The 13,123-nt window shown below is 47.7% G+C and overlaps 1 protein-coding gene across 7 annotated transcripts in view; it reads left to right on the forward strand.

Annotated features, from left to right (window-relative positions):
• The window catches only part of atf2 (activating transcription factor 2), a 226,610-nt gene that overhangs the window by 34,844 nt on the left and 178,643 nt on the right, over positions 1-13,123 (forward strand). For 2 of the 7 annotated variants that reach the window (XM_038789352.1, XM_038789351.1), the window contains exons 2-3: positions 4,143-4,222; positions 6,269-6,577. The exons of 2 other annotated variants lie outside the window; for them this stretch is intronic. The gene's annotated coding sequence lies outside the window, so the exon portion shown is untranslated. The remainder of the gene's footprint in view (positions 1-4,142; positions 4,223-6,268; positions 6,578-13,123) is intronic. 3 more of the 7 variants (XM_038789353.1, XM_038789355.1, XM_038789354.1) reach the window with 2 other exon arrangements.

A 13,123-nucleotide genomic window follows, 5' to 3' on the forward strand; every position in this document is an offset into this window, starting at 1 on the left:
ACCAGCACCTCCACCAGCCCAATGGATGACCCCAACCTCTCGACAAATCCTTCTCCACTTTGGGGAATTCTAGCCCATCCACACAAATGCTACATTCCCACTCTCCCCACCCGGGGCTCCTATTCAAATAGCCTCCTATAAAATTTTTCACAAACACTCCATTCACCCCCAGTGGGTCCAGGACTACCCTTCCCCTCCCATCCTTCACCTTTCCGATCTCCCTCTCCACCTCCTGCTTCCTGACTTGGTGAGTCAACATCCTGTTTGCCTTCTCCCCATATTCATACACTGTTCCCCTGCCGTCCCGAGCTGCCCCACTGCAATCCCTGTGGACACTAAACCAAACTCCATCTGTGACGTCTGCCGCTCCATCAATGAGCCTTCCTCCGAACTTCTGAGTAGTACCTATCTCCTCGCCGGATCTGCTCCACCACCTTTGCCATCTCTGTATGCTCCATTCTGTCCCTCATACGCTGCATGAACCCCTTTAGCTCCTTCGCCTCTGCCGACACCCCGATTGCGGACTCAACTGGTCCAATCTCGGCTATATGACCGTATTAAAGTCACTCCCCCTAATCAACCAGTGCAAGTCCAGGTCTGGGATTTCCCCCAACACCCACCTTAGGAATTCAACATCATCCCAATTTGGGGCATAAACATTCACCAAGATCACTGGCACTCCCTCCAATTTCACGCTCACCATCACAAACCTTCCCTCGGATCTGCCACTATGCTCCCCACCTCAAATGCTATCCGCTTATTTCTTAGCACCGCCACTTCCCAAGTCTTCAGATCCAACCCCGAGTGAAAAACCTGCCCAACCCACCCCTTCCTCAGCCTAATCTGGTCCCCAATCTTCAAATGCGTTTCCTGTAGAAATGCCACATCCACCTTTAAACTCCTTTGGTGAGTGAACACACCCAAGCGTTTGACTGGCCCATTCAGTCCCCTCACATTCCATGTGACCAGCCTGGTCGGGGAAACCCTGTCCCCCTCCCCGCCAATCAACCATTTCTTCGGCCAGCCGCCGGCTCGCGTCCCGCAGCCCGCCAGGTCCATCCTCGGATGTCCACCGTCACCAACTCCCTCTTTGTTGCACTTCAACTGCCCCACCCCCATCAGCAGCTGCACCCCCTCCCTCCCCTGTACAAAACAACAATCCCAGCCCCCCCCCCATAAAACTCTAACCACTTGATTGCCCCCCACTGCACTCCCGGAACTTGCTAGCCCTGCAGCCCCGCCTATGGCGCCAATGGCCTGCACCCCACTGATTCCCCTCCCCTACACTCGCACTCCACCATGGTGCAAACAATAACACTAAAGAAAGAAAAGAAAAAGGTGCACTCACCCTACACTGTCCTCCGGCCTCAGGTTTCTGGCTATAAGTTTCTGCTCAGCGATTCTGCGTTGTCGCGCATTCTGAGACTATGCAGACGCTGTGACAACGGATAAATCTGACATCGCGCGACAATCGTCAGGCAGGCAGGAGTGTTCCCTTCCAGTCGGGGGAACACTTCAGCAGTCAAGTGCATTTAGCCTCTGATCTTCGGGTAAGCGTTCTCCAAGACCTTCAGGACGCGCAACAACGCAGAATCGCCGAGCAGAAACTTATAGTCAAGTTCTGCACACATGAATATGGGCTCAACCCGGATCTTGGATTCATGTCGCATTACATTCAACCTCCCCCCCCACCACCACCACCACCACCACCACCACCACCAATCCTGGGCTTGCAAAATCCTACCAGCTGTCCTGGCTTGAGACAATTCACACCTCTTTAGCCTGTGATTATCCCTCTCTCCAGTTGCTCCATCTGGACCTGTAGACTTAATTACCTGCAAACACTTGCATTCAACGTATCGTATTGCATCTTTGACTTTGTCTATAAATGTTTCTGGAACCCACCTCTTCATTCACCTGGGGAAGGAGCTGCGCTCCGAAAGCTAGTGATTCAAAACAAACCTGTTGGACTTTAACCTGGTGTTGTAAGACTTCTTACTGTGCTCATCCCAGTCCAACGGCCACAAACCCACATCATGGCTATTTTACCATGCACTTCTAAGTCCAATATCCCATTCTTAATAATAGATTCTAAAATGTTACCAACAACCAAAGTCAGACTAACTGGCCTATAATTTCCTGTCTTCTGCCTCCCTCCCTTCTCACACAGGGGTGTTACATTAGCCATTCTCAATACTCTGGAACCCTCCCTGCCTCTAGTGATTCCTGAGGGATCACCACTGATGCCTCCATAATCTCCTCAGCTATATACTTCAGAGCCCTGGGATGTAGTCCATCCGGTCCAGGTGATTTATCACCTTCAGACCTTTCAGTTTCCCCAGAACGTCCTTTGTGATGGCCACTACACTTATCTGTGCCGCCAGACTCTCTTTAAGTTCTGGTATGCCACTGGTGTCTTCTGCTGTGAAGACTGATGCAAAGTAACTATTCAGTTCCTCTGCCATTTTTGTTCCCTATTTCTACTGCCACAGCCTCATTTTCCAGTGGACCAATGTCTATTCTTGCCTCTCTCTTACCTTTTATATATTCAAAAAACTCTTGCAAACTTCTTTTATATTACTCGCTAACTTACACTCATATTTCATCTTCTCCACACCAAACCCCCCATTGCTTTTTCAGTTGCCCTCTGCTTGTGTTTTTTAAATATAAATTTAGAGTAACCAATTATTTTTTTCCAATTGAGGGGCACTTTAGCGTGTTCAATTCACCTAGGACCTTTTATACATCTTTGGGTTGTGGGGGTGGGGCCCATGCAGACACGGGGAGAATGTGCAACTCCATACAGACAGTGACCTGGGGCCGGGATTGAACCCAGGTCCTGAGCGCTATGAGGCAGCAGTGCTAACCACTGTGCCACCGTGCTGCCCCTATCCTCTGCTTGGTTTTAAAGGCTTCCCAATCATCTGGCTTCCAACTAATCCTTGCCATTTTGGATGCTTTTTCTTTTGCTTTTATGCTATCCTTGCCTTCCCTTGTCAGCCACCGTTGTTTTGTCCTCTCCTTGGCATGTTTCCTCCTCCTTGGGATGAATAAAATCATGACTATTAGGCGAATCGGAAGGGAAGTGAGAAGTCTGACACTGTGGTCCACGTGGAGGCCTGCAGTACAGGAATGGAAACGCCTCTTCTGGGGGGAAATCTAGAACTAGGGAGCGCAGTTTAAAAATAATGGGTCTGCAACTTAAGACAGATGAGGAGGAATGGAGTCAGGCACAAAAGTGCAGTTAAGGCGGCAATCAATCAGCCATGATGTTATTGAATGGTGGAGCAGGCTCAATGAGCCAAATGGCCTACTTCTACTCCTATTTCCATTTCTTATGATCTGCAAAATGTGCTTCATCAACCCATCAAGGCTCCTTTGACAGCACTTTCCAAACCTGCAATCTCTACCACCTGGAAAGCCCAGGGCAGTAAAGGCTGGGAACACTACATCTAAGTAGCGGGCAACATGGTAGCACAGTGGATAACATTGCTTCTTCACAGCTCCAGGGTCCCAGGTTCGATTCCCGGCTTGGGTCACTATCTGTGTGGAGTCTGCACGTTCTCCCTATGTCTGCGTAGGTTTCCTCCGGGTGCTCCAGTTTCCTCCCACTTCTCCCGAAAGACGTGCTGTTAGGTGATTTTGATATTCTGAATTTTCCCTCAGTGTACCCGAACAGCAGGCGCTGGAGTGTGGCGACTAGGGGATTTTCAAAGTAACTTCATTGCGGTGTTAATGTAAGCCTACTCGTGACAATAAAGATTATTATTATAAAAGTCCTACACTATCCTGACTTGGAATTATGTTGCTGCTCCTTCCCTACACTGAATTGAATGTTGGAACTCTAACAGGACTTTGGGTGTACCTACTGGGTGTATCTATACTGCAGAGATTCATGATGCTTTCCATCACCTTCTCAAGGGTAACAAGTGATGGGCAAAATTGCTATGCTTCCCAGCGATGCTCACATCCCACGAATGAATTTTTAAAAAGTTCACTGTGTACCACTAAACTAACATTTGGTGGGGTAAATGTAATAAAGCTATCTGATTGAGTAGAGGGTAAATGCTGGTGCAGACTGGGTCAGATAAATAACCTGTTTCCATGTTCTAACTTCTATATATTTTTATTGCCAAACTCAGGAGCACCGCACTCAGTACTACCAAAGCCCAGGACTCCCCCACCTCGGTATGCTTATCATCCAGCACCTGTATCCACCCTGGTAAATCTCACAAACCATCTTGTTACATATTTTGTAAGCTAAGATAAATTGAATACATAAGTAAAGGAATATGTAATAATAATTGAAAGCAAATTACAATTTTCATGAAACCGTACAATGAAAAACTTGTATTTATATAGTGCCTTTCATCTTCTCTGGATATTTTAAAGCAGTTAATAATGATCGCATGAGACCAATTTGATGTTTGAAACACATCAGCCAATTTGTACACCGCAAGTTCCTACAGAAAACAACACTATGAGTGACCAGATAATCTGTTTTAGCGATGTTGGTTGAGGGATAGATATTGGCCTGGATTTTGAATGATGCTTTAGGACCTTTTACATTCATTTGAAAGGGAAGACAGGGCCTTAGTTTAATGCTTTATTCAAAAGCCTCACATCGTAGCACTCCCTCAATACTGCATTGAAGTGTCAACCTAGATTATGTACTGAAGTCTTTTGAGTGAGGTTTTAAATCTTCTGATTTCAAAAGCTTGACCACTATGAATAAAGTAAGGCTGTCATCTAATAAAATCATGACTATTAGTCGAATTGGGAGGGAAGGGAGAAGTCTGACACTGTGGTCCATGTGGAGGACCGCAGTCCAGGAAAGGAAATGCTTGAAGTATTTTGACAGATTTTAGGAGATGTTACAGGGACTGTACTTTAAAATATTTAATTGGCTGAGGCAATTTGGAATGCATCAAGGTCATAATAATTTCTGTATAAATGCAAGTTATTTTTCTTTTTCTATAATATTTTTCAGTCTTCCTGAAATGTCCATAGCCTAGCACATGGGAAGTAACATAACATCCAGCACGTCTGGTACTGAAGCCTCTAACTATAGAGTCTCCTGTTACTGATGCATTTGGAACTGAATTGTTAATATCTCACCCCAAGCCCTGAGCCATCTTATATTTTTGGTTCTATTGTCAGCCACTTAATTGTCTGACCTGGAGTCGTATCTTCCCCAGAGGTAGCCAGTGCTTTAACCTTATTGGAGAGGATAATTTATTCTTCATGTTAGAACATAAGAATATAAGAAATAGGAGCAGGGGAAGGCCATTTGACCCTTTCAACCAGCTCTGCCATTCAATAGAATTATGATCATCTGATTGTGGCGTTTACTCCACATTTCTGCCTGACCCCATAACCCTTGACTCCCTTGTAGATCAAAACTCAGCCTTGAATATATTCAATGATCCCACATCCACTGCTCTGTGGGGTAGAGAATTCCAAAGGTTAGCAGCCCTCTCAGATCTCTTAAAATGGAAATTCCTGCTTTTGGAAGTCCTAGTTTCCCCTACGCAAAGAAACATTACCTCAGCATCTCCCCTATTTAATCCCTTCAGAATCTTATATATTTCAATAAGATCACTTTTCATTCTGAATTCTGGTGTGTAAAGGTCCAACCTGCTCAACCTTCCCTCTTATCCCTCTTCCTGTCATCGCAGGAATCAACCTAATGAAATCTCTCTAAACTGCCTCCAAAGCAAGTATATCTCTTCTTAAGTAAGGAAACCAAAATTGTACAAAGTATTCTAGGTGAGATCTCACCAATGCACTGTACAGCTGTAGCAAGTCTTCCTCACTTTAATACTCCACCCCCCCCCCCCTTGCAATAAAAGCTAACATTACAGCGTTCCTGTTCTAGCACCTATCTCCTCAATCTCCCTGACCTGTAGTTACCTTGCCAACTTCTTATCTCACGGCAAGGTAACTACCCTGCAAACGTATTGCCACAAAAGCCTCTGTGGTTGTGATGCCAAGTAATTTCAGAGGGGCTGTCCAAGTTAATATCTATTGCTTAACCCCCATATCCCGCAGAAACTGCAGGTCGATGTCCCTTCCTATGTTTCTATTTTCACTGTCAATAAGTTCTAGATGTAGATTCTTTATAATTTCCATTGACCAATCTGTTCCTCATGTTTGTTCTTAATCCCTATTTTAGAGGTACTGTTCTCAGTCTCAATTTTAAGTTTTTAAAACTTTGTACAAATAACCAACAATAGCTATTGTAACCAGGAGAAATTTCTTCACACAGAATTGTTGGAACATGGAATGCTTTGCCACAGAAAGTACTTGAAAAAAAGACCATTGCATCTTTCAGAGGAAAATTGGATAAGTATTTGAAGCAGAGGAAGATACAAGCTATGGAGAGAGAACTAAGCAGTGGGATTTGTTTTGGATTGTTGTAGCAATGGGCCGGCACAGAAACGATGGGCAGAATAGTCGCCTTCTATCCTGCGGAGCTAGGCTGTGTGTTGTAGCGCCTCCCAACTCCGTGGAAAGCCAGAGAAAACTTGGGCAGATAAGATAAAATAAAGAAGATCCTAGAGAGAGTGAAACACAAGTGAGTGACAGAGCCAAAAAGCGAAATATTGTTGCAGATGCTGATTTTTATCATCCTTGATAGTTATTATTAAATATACTCTTTCTATATACACAATTACATTGGAGCATTAAAATTTAAAGGTATTTTACCAAATACTTAAGAATATTTTCAAAGCTGGTGCCTAAATAATAATAATATCTTTAGTCATTCGGGAGAGATACTATTATTTTGCCTTGGTGATTTGGATCTGGGAAAAGCAGTTCTCCAACTCCTGAAAAACAGGAGAGACACTTTTATTCTTTATTCTAATCAAGGGATGGATGACTTTATATTTGGTATTCTGGTGAAAATTGTTGTGAATACGTTAGCCACATCTTTTGCACTTGAGTTGGGCTCCACCATGGTTGAGCATGTGGATGTTCATGAAGCCGCTTTAGTTGCTTAATTGCTGGCACCATTGAAGTCTCCAACCCGGATTACTTTCAGCATACCCTTGTTACCCTCACTGTTTTCTCATGTTCAACGCAGAAAGGTTCTAATTCATCAGCTGATGGAAGATGATAGTTGGTAATCAGCAAGAGGTTTCCTTGTCCTCCTTGACCTGAAGACATGAAACTTCATATTGAGGACTCTCAGAGGCTAACTGCATATTACTGCATACAAGGAACTTATGGGGTCAGAGGAGACGCATACCCAGGAGCTGCAGCGCAAGTGGGAGGAGGAGCTGAGAGGAGAGATAGAGGATGGTCTGTGGGCGGACGCGTAAGGTAGAGTCAACGCGTCCGCAACATGTGTCAGGCTCAGCCTGATACAATTTAAGGCCGTTCACCGGGCTCACATTACAGTGACCCGGATGAGCAGATTCTTTGGGGTGGAAGACAGGTGTGCAAAATGTGCGGGAGGACTAGCAAACCATGTCCACATGTTCTGGACATGTCCGAAGTTAAGGGGATTTTGGCAGGAGTTTGCAGACGTCATGTCCACGGTTTTAAAAACAAGGGTGGCGCTGAGTCCAGAGGTGGCGATTTTCGGGGTGTCGGAAGACCCGGAAATCCAGTAGGATAAAGAGGCAGACGTTCTGGCCTTTGCTTCCCTGGTAGCCCGGAGACGGATACTATTAGCTTGGAGGGAATCAAAGCCCCCGAAGTCGGAGACCTGGCTATCGGACATGGCTAGCTTTCTCTGTGTGGAAAAAATAAAGTTCGCCCTGAGAAGGCCACTGTTCAGGATCGCCCGGAGGTGGCAACCGTTCGTCGATTTCTTCGCGGAAAATTAATCGTCAGCAGAAGAGGGGGGGGGGGGGGGGGGGGGGGGGGGGGGGTAGTTTAGCTTGGAGTAGAAGGTTAATAAAGGTGGGACCTGTAAGGGAGGGAGACGGCTTTTGCACTATGTTTATAGTTTCATGTACATTGTTTATTGTGTTGTTGTTATAATACCAAACTATATCTCAATAAAATGTTTATTAAACAAAAAGAAATGACAGTTGCAACTGCATTAGTTTCTTGTCTGCCCTGATCTAAGTACAGAACAGGATAACAAGCTTATTGTTTAACAACAGTTGAACATTCTCAGTTGGCAATTGAGGGAGCAGTGGCACCTCTGCAAGGGTCGTTGCGTCAGGTGGAGAAGTGCCTTGAGGCGCAAGGGGCAACAATACATGAGATGGAGAAGGTGGTGTCCGACCAGAGTGATTGGATTGTGTCTTTGGAGACGGAGGTGGGGATCCTGGGGGATCTGTGCAAGTCACTCTGAGTGAAGATGGAGGAGCATTGAAACTGGTTCAGAGGGCAGAACATGCAAGTCTTCCGGAGGGTGGGGAATGAACGAGTGCCACGAAGTACGTTTCGAGGGTGTTGGCTGGGTTGGTGGAGGAGAAGGTGCTGGACAAGGCCCTACAGGTGGAACGGGCCCACATGTCCTCGAGGCAGAAGCCGAGAGCAGGGGAGTCGCCGTGGGCGATGATTGTAGGGTTGCACAAGTTTGTGGACAAGGAGGAGATCCTGAAGTGGGCCAGAGAAGTGAGTCTGTGAATGGGAGGGTAATTGAGTCCAGATATACCAGGACAGTGGCGTGGAGCTGACAAAGAGGTACGCGGATTCAACAAGGCCATGGTTGTGTTGTACCGACAGAAGATTCATTTTGGGGCGTTGTACCCGGCGAGACTTTGGGTAACATTCGATGGCAGGGAGTATTACTTTGAGATGCCAGAGGGGGCAGACGACTTTACAAGGGGAGAACTGAGAGGTGATGTGGGTTGGAGAAGTTAAGTCCGCAAAGGTTGGGTGTTATGGCTGTTTTGTGTTGTCGAAGGGAGGGAATCTTTGGGGAGTTGTAAGGTTGTAAGAAGGATGTGATCGCTCCCCCCCCCACCCCCACCCCACCTCCTGCCTTTTGTCTTTTGGGAGGAAGGTATTTGTGAATTTGGGTGCTTTCTGTTTCGTGTAAGAGGTGTGCCTGATGGGGTCCTTTGGGTGAGGTTGATGATTTTGTCAGTATTCAAGTCGGTTAGGGGCTAAGATGAGACTGGTGGGGGGAGGGATAGGAGGGTGAGCAGATGGGGCCTTCGGGCAGGAGTTGCCATGCTATGCTAATAAACTGAGGTGTGATGGGGAGGAGGTCGTGAAGGTGGCCAGATCGTGAGGGGGGTGGCGGGAGAGAATGTGATGTGGTAGAGTGGGAGGTTGAGTGTGGTCATGGGCGGAGAGGCGGGCCATCTCAGATGTGCCCGTTTCAGGACGCGATTACGTGCGGCAGAACTGGTGGGGGGCGATGGCGCACGGTAGAGGGGAATGGAGGTGTAAGTCTTCGAAAGAGTCATGACGTGGAACGTCCGGGGGCTAAATGGATCGGCCAAGAGGTCCTGGGTTTTCGCGCATCAGAGGGGTTTGAGAGCAGAGATGATTTTTATACAGGAGACCCATCTTTGGGTGAAGGATTAGATTAAGCTGAGGAAGGGTTGGGTGGGGAAAGTATTTCACTCGGGGTTTGATTCAAAACCATGCAGGAGGGGGGGGGTCATTTTGTTGAACAGAGGATGGGGTTTGTGTGGGCCAGGAAGTGCAGGACCCGGAGGGAATGTATGTGATAGTGGGGTGCTGGAAGGGACACCGGTGGTACTAGTCAACATATATGTGCCTAATTGGGACGATGCGGGGTTTGTAAAGCGGTTATTGGTTGTGATCCTCGACTTGGATACGCACTAACTGATTATGGGCAGAGATTTTAACTCCACCAGTCTCATCTTAGCCCCTAACCGACTTGAATACTGACAAAATCATCAACCTCACCCAAAGGACCCCAAAGGAACCGAAGATGGACAGAACGAGCCCCAAGTCAATGGGAAGGTTGAGGACAGCGAAGGAGCTGGGAGGGTTTATGGAGTGTATGGGGATGGTCGATCCGTGGAGGTTTAGAAACCTGGGAGGGAGTACTCCTTCTTCTCGTACATGTATAAGGTGTATTATGTGCAGTTTTGGTCTCCTAGTTTGAGGAAGGACATTCTTACTATTGAGGGTGTCCAGCGAAGGTTCATGAAACTAATTCCTGGGATGGCAGGACTGACATATGAAGAAGGACTGGATCGACTGGGCTTGTACTCACTGAAGTTTAGAAGAATGAGATGGGATCTCACAGAAACATAAGTCCTGACGGGTCTAGACAGGCTAGATGCGGGAAGAATGTTCCCAATGTTGGGGATGTCCAGAAATAGGCGTCACAGCCATAGAATAAAGGGTAAGCCATCTAGCACCTAGATAAGGAAGTCAATGTTGTGAATTTGTGGAATTCTCTATCACAGAAAGCAGTTGGGGCCAGTTCATTGGGTTATTCAAGAGGGAGCTGGATGAGCCCCTTGCGGCTAAAGGAATCAAGGGATATGCAGAGAAAGTGGGAGTGGGATACTGAATTTGCATGATCTGCCATGATCATACTGAATGGTGGTGCAGTCCTGAAGGACAGAATCGTCCTAGTTCTACTCCTACTCCTACGCCTACTCCTGCACCTATTTTCTATGTTTCTGTTCTAGAATCAATTTCTTTGTGGTGAGGCGGGCAGTGCTGTTGGGGGTGGTGGAGGTGGAGTATGTGGGAATTGTGATCTTGGACCATGCGCCACATTGGCAGGAGGTCAGGCTTAGCTCGGGGCAGGTGCGGAGGCCGGGGTGGAGGTTAGATTCAGGTCTCTAGGCAGATAAGGCATTCTGTGAAAAGGTGAGACTGGTGATTGGGAATTATGCAGAGCTTAATTAGAAAGGGGAGGTGTTGGAAGTTGGTGGTTCGAGGGGAGATTCTCTCGTTCAAGGCTCAGAGGGATAGAATGAGGGAGGAGCACAGGCGGATGCTGCCGAGATAGTTCAGGTGGATAGGAAATATTGGGGGATCCTCACAAAGGAGTTGTTGGAGGAGAGGGAGAGGCTGCAGGGGCAGTTTGATAGGTTGATGATGGGCAAAGTGCTGGGACAGCTGCGGATAGCATCGGAAGTGCAGTACAAGTATGGAGAGAAGGCAAGCATATGTTGGCCTCCCAGTTGAGGCGGCGGGTGGCATCTAGGGAGATTTTAAGGGTGCGGGTGGAGAATGTGGAGGCGGTGTTGGAGCCAGCGAGGCTTAATGAGGTGTTCAGGGGGGATTATGAAAAGTTGTATCAGGCAAAGCTGGGCAGAGAAGAGGGGATATGAGACGATTCTTGGTTGAGTCGGAGTTCCCAGAGTTGGCGGAAGAGGTGACAGATAGTATCAGAGAAATGGAGTCGGGGAAGACCCTAGGGCCGGATGGCTTTCCAGCGGAGTTTTATAAGCAGTTTGGGCGGCACGGTGGCGCACTGTTGCCTCACACTCCAGGGTCCTAGGTTCAATTCCAGTCTCAGGTGACTGTGTGGAGTTTGCACTTTCTCCCCGTGTCTGCATGGGTTTCCTCCGGGTGCTCCGATTTCCTCCTATAGTTCAAAGATCTGCATTAGGTGGATTGGTCATGATAAAAAAAATGCCCCATAGTGTCCATAGGTTCGGTTGGGTGGTTGGGTTACGGGGATAGGGTGGAGGTGTGGGCTTGAGTAGGGTGCGCTTTCCAAAGGTCGGTGCAGACACGATGGACCAAATGGCCGCCTTCTGCACTTTAGGGATTCTATGATTCTATTTTTATGACAAGAGTTGGCACTTCACCTGCTGGAGATGTTTAGAGAGGTGGGTGGAGAGGGGGGAGTTGCCAGAGACGCTGACACAGGTGCCGATTACACTGATCTCAAAGAAGGGAAAGGATCCGCTGAGTGTGGGTCATACACCATGCCACCTCGTTGTTGAATACGGACGTGAAAGCATTGGCGAATGTGTTGGCGAGTAGGATAGAGGGGTGTGTATCAGGAGCGGTCTCTGTGGATCAAACAGGTTTTGTGAAGGGTAGGCAGCTCTCCAGTCAAATCAGGAAGCTGTTAAATGTAGTTTGACTCCGTCAGAGGGGCGGGCGTCGGAGGTTATTGTTTCTATGGATGCAGAGAAGTCCTTTGACTGGGTGGAGTGGAGGTACTTGTTTGAAATTTTGGGTTTGGGTCAAAGTTTGTGGCATTGGTGCGTCTTTTGTATGCATCCCCGGTGGCAGGTGTGCGTACGAACGAGATGAGTTCACTGGGATATGGGATGCACAGGGGAACTTGTCAGGTATGCCCGCTGTTATCATTGTTATTCGTATTGGCAATTGACCCCTTGGCGTTGGCCCTTCTGGGGGTCTGCTGAGTATCAGGGGATTGTGAGGCGGGGCATGGAGCACCAGGTCTCGATGTATGCAGACAATCCACTGGAGAGTATGTGCAAAACCATGGGCCTGTTAGAGAGGTTTGGGACCTTCTGCGGGTATATGCTGAACGTTGGGAAGAACAAGGTGTTTCCGGTGAATGCAGTGGGATGGGATGTCAATTTAGGGGAACTACCGTTTAAGCTAGCTAGAGAGAGGTTTAGGTATTTGGGGATTCAAGTGACACGTGAGTGAGCCACGATGCACAGGTGGAATTTGACAGCGTTAGTGGAGGAGGTTAAGGGGGATTTTAAGATGTGGGATACTTTGCAGTTGACGTTGAAAGGAGGTTGCAAGCGGTAAAGATGAACATGCTGCCAAGCTTCCTGATTATTTTTCAGACCCTCCTGATCTTTCTCCCTAAGACCTTCTTCCGGAGGGTGGAGTCATTGATTTTGGAGTTTATACGGGCGGGGAAGGTGCGAAGGGTGAAGAGCGCTCTGTTGCAGAGGCAGAGACAGAAAGGGGGAATGGAGCTCCCGAACCTGCTGCATTATTATTGCATGGCAAAGCTGAGATGAAGGTGGGGGCCTGGTCAGTTTGGAAGAGGAGGCCTGCAGGGGAACCAGGGTTTGGAACCAGTTGAGGAGGCATTTTAAGTTGGAAAAAATGTCGGTGCTGACGCCACTGTGTGGGAACCACAGGTTGAAGCCGGGGGAGATGGATGGGATCTATGGGAAGTGGAGGGAGGTGGGCTGGAGTGTGTTGGGGCATGTTCTCAGAGGGGACGTTTGTGGGACTGGATGAGCTGTGGGAGAGGTTTGAGTAGCTGAGGGGCAGT

Source organism: Scyliorhinus canicula, chromosome 2, assembly GCF_902713615.1.
Source record: "Scyliorhinus canicula chromosome 2, sScyCan1.1, whole genome shotgun sequence".
In the NCBI taxonomy this organism is placed as follows: domain Eukaryota; kingdom Metazoa; phylum Chordata; class Chondrichthyes; order Carcharhiniformes; family Scyliorhinidae; genus Scyliorhinus; species Scyliorhinus canicula.